The following is a 12,841-nucleotide window of genomic DNA, read 5'->3' as shown; positions in this document are numbered from 1 at the left end:
CCAGGGTAGCGATGATGGCATCCTTTGACTCAAGAAACAGCTGCAACATTTAAATGTTGAATTCCACCTTGTATTTGCAGTCTTGTTTAGGCCTCAGCTCAGACATCCCCATCTGGCTTTGTGTAGACTAGTTGTTCAGCACCTACTGTGCTCCTGTGGAAGTATTCCACAGCTGCTAACACTTTGTCCACAGTGGGGTTCATCACCTTCAGAGCATCTCTTACAATCAGGTTGATTGTGTGGACAAGACATGAATGATGGGTCCATTTTAACATTTTCATGGCTTTGGTTATATTAGCTGCATTGTTGCTAACACAACAGACCACTTTTCCATCTACTTGCCATTCTCTTGCCACTTTCACCAGTTCCTCTGCCAAGTTCTCTGAGGTGTGTCTGTCGCTGAACTCAAAGCAGTCCAGAAGACAACTAGACATAAAAAAAATCTTCAATGAAGTGACATGTAACCGACATGTAAGAAGTGGTTAACCTTGATGTCCAGCAGTCAGTGGTAAGGCAAACTGCAGTAGCTTTTTGGACTCTTTCCAGCACTGAAACCTGTGTGCTCTTGTACAGTTGTGGAATAAGTGATTTTGAAAGGGTTTTCCTGCTTGGAACTGTGTACATTGGATTTAGACTATTGCTATAATTTCTAAAACCTCTGTTCTCCACGATCGAAAATGGCTGGAAATCGATGGCAATCATTTTAGCCAATGCAATATCAATTTGGCTTTGTTTTGCTACAGACATGGACTTTGGTATAAACTGATCCATAGAAGAATGTGTTGCTGTGGGTCGAGGAGTAGGCCTACTTGACTGAGTGGATACATCTCCACGTGTGGAGGTGCTGGCTCCACCACTATCACTAGCAGGACCCGCTAGTTTCTCGAAGCTCCGCTACAGCTAGCTCCACAGTTGGGTGCACAGTTCACATATGCTGGTGTAGGTTGTGCATAGAACCGGCTTTATATGAGATTTAGTTTTGGAAAATTCTACACTGTGCTCTAACATTGTCTACATTATTAGAATGCATCGAAATGCTACTGTGCTTCCGACTCATTTTCCAGCTGTTTTTTTCACAGCTGTCCTTCCTCTCTCTCCTCGGCTGCTAAGTGAGTGACTGTGAGTGAGTTGGCTCGGTGTGTCTGATTGACAGGAACAACAGGTGAGGCTGTTATTCTGAGCAGACAGTCAGAAATAATGTGTGTGCACTTGAGCATTTAGGCCTATATAATTTTATTTATTTTTTCGTTCTTTGAATTCGTTAATTCTATTCATTTAAATATTTTGATTATTCATTAAAAAAAAATATTTTAAAAAATAGATTCGGCTCTTCTGATATGCGAGCCGGCTCCCAACGTACAAGAGCTGGCTCTTAGAGCTGACTCGTACGCGAACGACCCATCACTACTTGTAATTGGTTGCTGGTGTGTTGAGGGGATGAGGTAGCCTATAAAGCAAAGCCGATAGCGTTTGTTGATACTGACTACAAGGGGATCAGGTAAAACATCCTGGTTGAATGGTTGGGAAATGTTTGCGGTTTTACTGAAATATACACAAGTACGCCCTAGACTTGAGATTTATTCGCCATTCCTCTTTTTTTGAGTCGCGAATATTTCGGTAAAAAACAACTGTTAAATGGATTGTTTGCAAAAGGGTTACCTGTGCTCCATGTGCCACATTCCTGTGTTTAGGCTTTTGGTTTGTGACTGGTCGCAATGACAGCTGCCAAAATGCAAATGCTTGACAGTAAATGTATTAAATATGCGTTTCGAATAGCGTAGTAGCCTACATAGAGTCAATGCTATTAGCCTTTTGTATACTTAACACGTTTGTGGTTTTTGCTTAGCAGAATGTGCACACCCCGTGCAAAATTTAGTTTTAGCTGTATGTCCTCGGAGTGTAGTGTGTTTGAATGAATTACGATAGTTATTTAAAAATATATGAACAATTAAAAAAATATTAAGGGTTTCACAACGAAAAGTGACATGACAAATAGAGTAACATAATGAACGTTTTATGAAAGTTTACCACGGAGTTTGAACACGAACTGAAATGAATTTCCGTAGTCTCCCCCACCCTGTACATGTGTAGTCTACTTTGATGTAGGCTACTCATCTGGATTTATTGCGCATCCTTGCCCAGGCTCGATTAATATTAAATGGGTTCGTAACCGTTCATGGTTGGGGACAAAATGGTTTGGTTACTTAATGTTCTATAAACACGTGGATGGTTACTGAACATTGGCTATCAAACTATGGCACTAACTTCTGCCGGTAGCCTTTGAAGATAACAACTTGTATGACGGTTGTATGTCCGTGCCCTTGATAACCCTATAGATCTGTTCATGCAAGGGCGCGAATTGGGCCTGACTGACACTGCCGCCTTTGCCGAGGAAATTGGGAGCGTTCGAGCAGATCGCTTTTGTCTGGTCGGGGACCGTCGTTGGTCACCGCTTTTAAGTGTGTTGACAAGTGGACTGCATGAGCTTTACAGAAGTCATATGATCAAAGGTCATGAAGATGTGATTGCAAGTTTCTGCACTTCATCCATCACCTGCATTGTGGGAGGCTTTATTGTCAACCAATCATTAGGGTGTTTGTTTGACCTAAGCCAACGTGACCAAAGACAAGACTGAAACAGGAACCAACTTCACGTAGGCTATACAGTGGAATAATGTATACAAATTAATGTGATAGTTTTGTCTCTGTCATTGATTGTACAATGCACACGCGTACCAGTTCAGTTTGTGAGTGTGTGATGTGGCGGTTGGAGCCATGTTTATTTCGACATTATAGAGTACAATGATCTGAGCCTTGCTGGTTGAAGACACTAATGTGGTTTGACTTTCGTATTTCTCACATGCACCTCCCTGACTTCACTCTTTTATCTGCAGTCGGTTGCTTTCGCTTGACCACTCAAACACGCCCATTATGTTCCATAGCCGAAACATGCTTGATTTTTTTAAAACTCCTGTATGGACTACTGACTAGTAGTTATAATCTTCATGTTTTTTAGTAAAAAAAAAAAGTTTAGCTATAGGTTACATGTAGGAGTCGTGCTTTGCTTACCAACTGAGGTATACGTTATCCATCATTATTTGAGGTGACCTTTTTGGGCATTTACTACAGTGGGTGCGTCATTTCTTGAACAGGCCAGTAGGTGGCACTCGTCCATGGGTCGTGCAGGGATCCTTTCGCTTTGATGGATTTAAAATGTTTCCTTCTGCTGCGCTCAGCGCTCCATATTCGTGTGCGCACACGGGCCCCAAAACGTGCGCGCAAAATATCACTTTTGCTTTGTCCGCTGCTTTAATAGACGGTTGTCGGTATAGGTTGCCAACTGCCACATCGTTGGTGAATGAATTTTAGGCCTACATGAACATTAAGGGTATCCATCTGGCATTTCATGATATTTGAAGTGTCGTTTTTAGTCTATTGAACTATTCTCTACTCTACTCCATCTTTCCACTTGATTTATTTTCCCGCTGAACTTTGTCTGGGTCACTGAGCTGCCCCTTATTTTCACATGTGTCCTGCCCCGTTACTTTTTCTCCCCTCCCCTCATGTGTTCACTTGCCCCTCCCACTAACACGCTCCTCTGCTCTCTCCTCTCCTCTCACTCTCTTCCTCTCTCTCTGGAACACTCAACCCACAGGCGTACAGAGGAGACACTCCCACACACGGCAACTCTACAGACATGTCAGACTCCGAGACCGCCGCTCCGGCTGAGGCCCCCGTCCCTGCCGCATGTGCAAGCATCAAGGTGGACCTGGACAAATGGTGAGTGTCCGTACGGACAGATGTGGTTTTCTCTGTTCGTGTCCTCCATTGCCACCGGGGCCAACGTCTCCGGGATGTCCATCCATGGCTTCCAACTCATTGGATGGACATGGCAACGCCGCAGTGCTTCTAGTGCATTTCACTTGGAGGTTCCCAGTGTATCCAAGTGGATTTCAGTGTGGAGTTGTGTTTATTTGAAGCGGCTAGTGGAATTCCCCCCCCCCCCCTTGCAGGTTTAGAGATAGGCTAAAGTGGTGCATGATGAGCTGATGTCGTGTGGCGTCCTTGTGTTGCGCCATGATAAAATGGTGGAAGAGTTGGGTAATGCAGTGCATGGTGATGGAAGAATCCCAATTCCAATGTTCTAAATGTAACTGAATTTAAATTGTCGTTAGGAGAGGGGGGGGGGGGGGTCCTATTGTAGTGTAATGGGGGGTCTGCTCTTGGGGGTCAAAGCACGGCAGTCTCTCTCGCACACGCCTGATCGAAGGCAGGGAATTTGCCTACGTCATGTTCTCTCCCGCTCGCTGCCCCACTCCACCCCCTTCGTTATGTTGCCATGTCTGCCCCCGCTCAGCTTCCCTGGCCTTGCTGTGTCAACAGCGCTGAGTGAGCGTTAGCCGTCGCAAACTCACTGCTTCATTGTCCCGACAGGTGTGCCCCCCCCCGTCCTCCCTCTGCAAGATTAGTGCAGAGTGAGATTATTGCTGGGTTTATCTCTAGAAATGCGTAGACACAGGAAACCTGGGTGTTTGTGTGTGAGGGCTCAATGACAGTGCAATGTCAAAGGCCGGTTCGATGGCTGATGTAACGTGTCTACTCTAGCCTTCAGCTGTTTTCAACTCTGTCAATCTTCACATTGACATTGCAGCAAAACCAATATGCATCTTGACCCTTGGTGTTCTATTTTGATGTGTTGTTGCAGGGTTTGGAGCTAGGATAGGCTAGGGCCTGGAGTGTCTCAGGCTGTATAGGCCAGATACGTCCTGCCCGATGGGTGTGAGGGATGAGATAAGGGTTTAGGGGGTGGTAGGTTGCAGGGCATGCTAGGGATGGGCTAGGTTGGCTGCTGGATGTAAAGTTTTGTTTTAGTAACATTTTCAGTGGGCCTATAGCGGTCTTGAGTCATGGTGAATTGAATGTCCTTGCATTAAGTTCCCTGTTTGTGGTATGGCACCTTTTATGAATGGAGTGTAGTGTTGATGCACGTTGTAGGCCTTTACTATAGTTCACTTTGCTTCAAGTGCCCTTTTACCTCAGCATTTATACTTTTATAATTTGTACATTTTGCATTAGAAACTAGATTAAGGATTTCTCAACACTTGGGTCAAGGGCATATATTGCAATTTCTTTTTATAATTATATATTTTTTTGTAGTGTACAGCACTTTGGTCTATGCCACAGTAAATCACATCTACTTTGAAAATGAGTCAAGGGCCCTGTGCTGTGTTGGCACAATTTTTCAGGACACTTTGTTAATCCTACAGGAAACGGTTCTACTGCTAACCTACAGGCCGGGGGTTCTACTGTTTACCTCACGGTCCTTGGGGCTTTTTGTCATCGACGAGCCAAAATGGTACTGTATCCTGTAACCTGGCCCACGTGATGGCAGTGGACCTGCTGAATGCAGCGTAGCTAGCAGTACCAGCGGGCTGACTGAGTAATCTATACCAGGACGATGTATTTTGAGCTTCCACTCATGAATCCTAAATAGTCACGCATGGATTGGTGTGTAAACGTCCAGGATACCATGTCCGGGTCCTATGGCCGTAGATCATAATCATGTTGCCGACTTCCCTTGGGACTTGCAAACGTACTGTATAAACTTATATGCACAGCTAACTGCGGCCGTCTTGGCTGGCTTGACGTGCCACCTAGAAAGACATGTCACCTAGAAAGACATGGAAAGACATGGATTAGTTGGAGGGGTCACCTTGACGGCTTCAAACTCAAACAAATGTCATGTTAGTTACACCTGCATAATCCTCGGTTATCCAGAAGTACACATGCCTTAGGGTCTAGGAGTCAGTTTGGCACTGGGCCAAACAAGTTCCCTGGAAAGCACTTTGAGCTCAGTTTGCGTCCCCCGGCCTTAGCATTCTAGAACCTGCATTGACTGACCTTTGAACCTGGTATTTGTGTGTGCTTTGTAGGGGCCTTACTGACCTCCCTGTTACCCGCGGTATGTAGTGTATCTCATAGTCAGGACATGGAGACCTAGAAGTTAGCCGTGTAAATGTGTGACTCGGATAACTAACGGCCGCTTTAAGCATTAAAATGTTGCAGGATGTCTGCTACCTGTATGGGTCCTGCTGTGTACTTTGAAATGTGGTTCTGTGGTAACTTTGGTAGTCTTCCTTAACTGTGTGTAACCTGTAAGCCAACACTCTAGCCTTCCACACAGACCCTGGCCGATGGCTTGTATGTCGACGTGTGTGCTTGCTCTGCTTGACAGAAAGTATGGTTTACGTGGATGGTATGCACTGTCAATGCAATTCGAGACCCCGTAGCTACAACTGGGTTCCAGCTGGAAACCGACCAAGTCGTTCAGTTATTTTCTTTATTTTTATCACAGCTTTGATCTTTCTTCTCCTCCTGCTCCGTAGATAATTATTCTGTCCCAGATTACACCCTATTCCCTATATAGTGCATTACTTTTGATCAGAGCCCAGTGAACCATTTTGAGACTCAGACAATGTTTTGTGTTGGTCCTAGAATGATATCCCTGTCATTGTGGGCCTTCCCTTAGTTTCCTCCATAGTTGTTCACTCGCAGGTGTCCCAATGCCATTGAACTCTTCACCGTGTAGTGACTTTAGGTCACTCTTAGTTCCCCAGTCAGACAGGCCCAGTAACCAACTTCAAAGCTGTTTAAATGTTGGGCGCTGCTCACAAACTGGATGATGTTGGTTTCGTGTCCCTACTCTTTCTTTAGTGTATTGGTCTGGATGGTTCCCCCCTCTTTGGTGCCCTTTTTTAAGCATCCCTTATTTTCCATTAGGACAGCCTAGATATGATTTTTCAATGCCGTTACCGATTATTGGAGGACCAAAACAATCCGATACCGATTAATCGGACGATTTTTATAATGACAATTACAACAATACTGAATGAACACTTATTTTAATATAATACGTAAATAAAATCTATTTAGTCTCAATTAAATAATGAAACATGTTCTATTTGGTTTAAATAATGCAAAAACAGTGTTGGAGAATAAAGTAAAAGTGCAATATGTGCCATATAAAAAAGCTAACGTTTAAGTTCCTTGCTCAGAACATGAGAACATATGAAAGCTGGTGGTTCAATATTGCCAGATAAGAAGTTTTAGGTTGTGGTTATTATAGGGATTATGACGCATCGACTATTTCTCTCTATACCATTTGTATTTCATATACCTTTGACTATTGGATGTTCTAATAGCACTATAGTATTGCCAGCCTAATCTCGGGATTTGATAGGCTTGAAGTCATAAACAGCGCTGTGCTTCAAGCATTGCTAAGAGCTGCTGGCAAACGCAGTAAAGTGCTGTTTGAATGAATGCTTACGAGCCTGCTGCTGCCTACCACTTCTCAGTCAAACTGCTCTATGAAATATCAAATCATTGACTTAATTATAATTAACACACAGAAATACGAGCCTTTGGTCATTAATATGGTCAAATCCAGAAAACAAAAAGTTTATTCTTTCAGTGAAATACGGAATCGTTCCGTATTTTGTCAAACGGTTGGCAACCCTAATCCAACTATTGCTGTTACATTGCACAACCTTCAATATTATGTCATAATTATTTACAATTCTGGGAAATTAATTAGTCTTTGTTAGGACGAAACACAGTTCGCAACGAGCCAGGCAGCCCAAACTAGCATATACCCTGACTCTGCTTGCACTGAATGCAAGAGAAGTGACACAATTTCCCTAGTTTAATATTGCCTGCTGACATGCATTTATTTTAACTAAATATGCAGGTTAAAAAAATATCTCTGTATTGATTTTAAGAAAGGCATTGATGTTTATGGTTAGGTACATTTGTGCAACGAATGTGCTTTTTTTCACAAATGCACTTTTGTTAAATCATCACCCATTTGGCTAAGTAGGCTGTGATTCGATAAATTAACAGGCTTGATTATATGCAACGCAGGACAAGGTAGTTAAACTAGTAATATCATCAACCATGTGTAGTTAACTAGTGGTGATGTTAAGATAAGTTGCAAGCTAGCGTTTGATTATTTTTATAAAGATAAGTTTATCTTGGCTCATTGGCTCATTGCAGCCACAAGGTCCTTCTGATGCTGCACTCTTGTAACAGGTGGTCAGCCTGCCACTCAGTTTCCTTATTGATTGCAATGTAATCGGCCATAATCAGCGTCCAAAAACGCTGATTACCGATTTTTATGAACTTGAAATCGGCCCTAATTAATCAGTTGACTTCTACTCCAAACCAATGCTTTTTTTTTTTGTCTGAGTTCTGCAAACTTGATTGATACTCAGAATTGAGCAGGAGTACCTTTTAGGATAGTAACAAGGGAAAGATGTAGTGAAGTGGTAAAGGCGGATGCTGTTTGATTGTGAGGCACTATACAAATTTGACAGTCAAAAGATGGGGACTTTAAATAGGCCTATGGTATGTCAAGGGAACTGAAGCCTACTGTTCAGATGGGTTAAATGGAAATTGAAATCTGGATACTGACTATAGGTATATAACCTCTTACATAGCCTTAATATTAACTCCTGCAGAATTAAGCATTTCTTGCAGTAAAATGATACATCAAATGTAGGCAAAATGTATACTCGTTAACAGGAGTGGAGAAATACGATTTGTTTTTATTTTAGCTTCTTGAGAGAATGTGTTTGATACAGTCTGTAGAGATGCTGTTTTTATCAGCATCATAAAAGCTGATTTAAAATACTAATCACATAAAATATGCATACAAGCCGAACTGAAATCTTGTTGAAAAACATGTTGTTTTCACCGCTTTCTACACTAAACAAAATATAAACGGAACATGTCAATTGTTGGTGTTGGTCCCAAGAAGCTGATTTAAACAGCATGGTCATTACACAGGTGCACCTTGTGCTGGGGACAATAAAAGGCAGTTGTCACAACACAATGCCATAGATGTTTTGAGGGAACAATTAGCTTGCTGACTGCAGAAATGTCCTCCAGAGCTGTTGGCAGAAAATGTAGTGTTAATTTCTCTACCATAAGCCGCCTATTCAACTACGTTTTAGGGAATTTGTTAGTACGTACAACCAGCCCCACATCTGCAGATCATGTGTATAGTGTCGTGTGGGCGAGCGGTTTGCTGATGTCAACATTGTGAATAGAGTGCCCTGTGGTGGTGGGGTTATGGTATTGGGCAGGCACAAGCTGCAGAAAACTAACACAATTTGCATTTTATAGATTGGTAATATGAATGCACAAAAATACAGCGACGAGATACTGAGGCCCATTTTTAAAAGTTATCTGTAACTAACAGATGCATATCTGTATTCTAAGTCATGTGAAATCCATAGATTAGGGCCTAATGAATTTATTTCAATTGACTGATTTTCCTCATGAACTGAAACTGAGTCATTTTTGAAATTGTTACATGTTTAATTTATATTTTGGTTCAGTATATTCCCTTGAAACTGTGCAAAATCTCCAAATCAGCTGTTTGATCAATCTTTCACTTTTAATTTTTTTAATTGTATTTTTTTAAATTGTATCTATGCTCTGCAAAAGATGCAGAGATTACAGAACTTTACTTAGGCTAATTGACATCATTTGAGTCAATCAGAAGCTTCTAAAGCCATGACATCATTTTCTGGAATTTTCCAAGCTGTTTAAAGGCACAGTCAACTTAATGTAAACTTCTGACCCACTGGAATTGTGATGCAGTGAAATAATCTTACTGTAAACAATTGTTGTAAAAACTACTCTCCTAATCGACTTGCCAATACTACAGTTTGTTAACAAGAAATTTGTGAAGTGGCTGAAAAACAAGTTTCAATGACTTCCGACTTCAACTGTTTAATGACAGAAAAGAAGCTGCATGTATCTAATTACAGACAAGTTGACTTAACAGTCTACCAAAATGTTGGAAATTATAAGCAGAAACGTATCTAAATCGAACGGGTTATTAGCAATTGCTAATAAACAAACCGCTCACCCATGCACAACTAGTGGCCGGCCGACAGCCCTAAATAATTCACATCTTAATTTCATGATTGTAAAGGCTGTGTTTCCACCAGTCCAACCACCTGATCGGTCATCTTCCTTCCATACAAACCCAGCCCTTGCCACCCTATCCTACCCTCTTTAACTTGCTCTGTGATGCGCCCTAAAGTGGTCGGTGCCCATTGCCATGCCAACATGGGGGCGGTGCCATAACGTGACTGATGCCCCCCACCCCCCTCATGTTGTGCGACCGCTATCACGGTGATGTCACCATTCGCTGCCTTTGCAACCTCTATGATGCCCAGAGGTAACACTCTGCGGCAGATGACTCTTGCATGTTGATCACTCAATCCCAGGATTTTAACTTGAAACTATTTTTTTTTTTTTGTACAGTATATTCAAACCCCAAAAGTTATCCCTTTGGTTCATTCACAAAGGATTCCCCAATCATTTGTGTGAAGCTGGACAGAGGAGAGTTCTGTTCTGTTCAGGCAGCATTACATAACGAATCTTAATTGGTTTGGTCGGTTGACGAGGCCCCGGGCTACACTTGTGGGGCATCCCTCTTTCACTTCCCTCCCGCCATTACAGTTCAATGCAATTTCATTATTAAAATGGCTGCCTGTTTTGGGTTTATCCCCCCCCCCCCTGCTTCTCATAGTAGGTTTGGTCCAGCCATATCTGTTTTTTTGCACTTCCTCTGTGGTAAAAGCAGGGGGTGTTTATGGTGGATGGATTATCTGGCCACACAGCCTCAGGGCCAGGTCCTCTGTGCTGCTGCTGTTGGGTCATCTCTGCTGCCTCTGCATCACTTCCCCCCCACCCTCCCCCCATGCCTCTGCCAACCGCACACATGTACTCTTATGCATTCAGTGACTTGACACACACACTAGATTCACAAACGACCCTTCTTCCACCCCCCCCCCCCTAGCAACCGGCTGCATAAACCTTTTTAATCTGCAGAAACCAGCTGTGAGTTACATCATAGAGATCAGCCCAGTGACAAGGGGATGGGGTGGGAGGAGGCATGGAACCGGGGGGGGTTCCCTGAAATGCACCCTGGTGAATGGTGAGGTAGTGTGGGGTTGCAGACAGCCATGTCAGTCAATCCATCCCCTCCTGCCGTCTCTGACCATTGCCCTCCTACCCGTACTTTTCGTCTGTCTGCCCTCCCTCACAGATGGGTTTATCTCTCTCTCGCTACCGCCGCCCTCCTCTATTCCCTCGCTCCCTTTCGCCCCATCACCCTAATGCGTTGTGTCAGTGTCTGCCCGCAGTTTGGTGCCGAGTTCCTGAAATAATCTCCCTCAACCAGTCTGCCAACACTCTCTACCTATGTAACCAGTTCACTCCTATTTTGTGAGGGTGGTGTCTGTCTGTATGACCAGTCTGACTTGGTTCAATCTGAGGAATGTCAACATTGTTTAGAGAAGGTCATACTGGGACAGGGTAGGACCAGGACACTTCAGGGCTGACTGCTTGACGCCAAAACATATTTAGTTGAGTTGACAGGGATCATTTGGTGCTGAGCTCGATGCCAACCTATGCTTCAAAGATCTCTGTCAAACTGTTACTAGCATTGGAGGAGAGGATCCAAGGTCCCCCACCTCAGAGGTCCTAACCATGTGGTTGTGTTCTCTCTGCAGTGTGAAGGAGGGCGGTGACTGTAAGGATCTGATGGAGGCGTTTGCAGCCTGTTTGAAGAGTGCGGCGGAGGCGTCGTGAGGAGAGGAGGAGCTAGGCTCACAGGAAATGTAAGTTCACATGCAGGGTCACTGTGTCCTGATAAGACTCCTAAAACACTAAAGCCAACCTTTGTCCAGTAATGGACTCTCTGTAATGCCAAAGGGAATGCTTCGCTGAATATTGGGGCACACTCATGGAATGTGAATAACAGAGGCTGTTGCCTACATACAGACTTGAAATCATTGGCCACTTTAATAAATGGATCACTAATCACTTTAACAATGTTTATATCTTGCATTACTCATCTCATATGTATATACTGTTTTTATACCATCTACTGCATCTTGCCTTTGCCGCTCTGTCATTGCTCGTCCATTTATTTATATATATATTCTTATTCCATTCCTTTACTTAGATTTCTGTGTATTAGGTAGTTGTTGTCGGAACTAGAAGCACAAGCATTTCGCTACACTCGCAATGACATCTGCTAACCATGTGTATGTGACCAATGCAATTTGATTTGAATAGCCTGCAGGACCTGGCTTATGGTGTGCCAGCCAGTCTATCCACTCTAGCCAGGAAGGCAGATGTCAAGCCAGTATGACTGAAATTAATTTATCTCCCTCTCTTTTCTGTTCCTGCACACTTTCTCTCTCTCCAGGTCCACTGCATTGAGTCCTCCATGTTTACCAGTATTCCCTTCTGCACAACGAGCACTGGGCTGAATGATACTGGCGGTGTTCGGCGCCTGGCAGAAACCCTCCACCTCTTACCTACCTCCCCAACTACTCCCCCCCCCCCCCCCCCCCCCCCCCGAAGCTTAAATGGTGTCTTCCGATTTGTATCCTCTGCTCCCACTGTGGCTGAGTACATCCATTGGTAGACAATTCCCAGATAGCCCATGGGTTTTATGTAAGTTGTCCACTTGAGATGCATACATTTAAAATGGAATAATAAAGTCTAAAAGAAATTGGTATAACATTTTGAGTCTTGCTTTGCTTCTCTTTTTTAAATGTGATGTGAAATATCATTCTGGTTTCTTTGAACAGTTTTGTAACCTCAACAGACAGGTTGGTTGTTGCGCAACAAAAGCAACGCTTGCGAAACTATGGGGCAAAACAGACTTTGTTGGCTTAGATTGTTGGCATGTAAACTGTTTCGTCGCCAATGTTTATTGAAAACCTAATGTGCACAATGAGCACTTGTCTCTTAAA

The 12,841-nt window shown here is 43.3% G+C and overlaps 1 long non-coding RNA gene across 1 annotated transcript; it reads left to right on the top strand.

The window, feature by feature from the left end:
- Positions 1-3,614: 3,614 nt before the first annotated feature.
- Positions 3,615-12,608, top strand: LOC109893151 (uncharacterized). Its single transcript, XR_002255734.2, has 3 exons — positions 3,615-3,779; positions 11,588-11,695; positions 12,289-12,608. It is a non-coding gene; the product is annotated as an uncharacterized LOC109893151 (long non-coding RNA).
- The last annotated feature ends 233 nt before the right edge of the window (positions 12,609-12,841 follow it).

Source organism: Oncorhynchus kisutch, linkage group LG6 (genome assembly GCF_002021735.2).
Source record: "Oncorhynchus kisutch isolate 150728-3 linkage group LG6, Okis_V2, whole genome shotgun sequence".
Taxonomy (NCBI): domain Eukaryota; kingdom Metazoa; phylum Chordata; class Actinopteri; order Salmoniformes; family Salmonidae; genus Oncorhynchus; species Oncorhynchus kisutch.
Note: the sequence above shows the minus strand (reverse complement) of the source record. Positions and strands in the feature narration are given on the sequence as shown.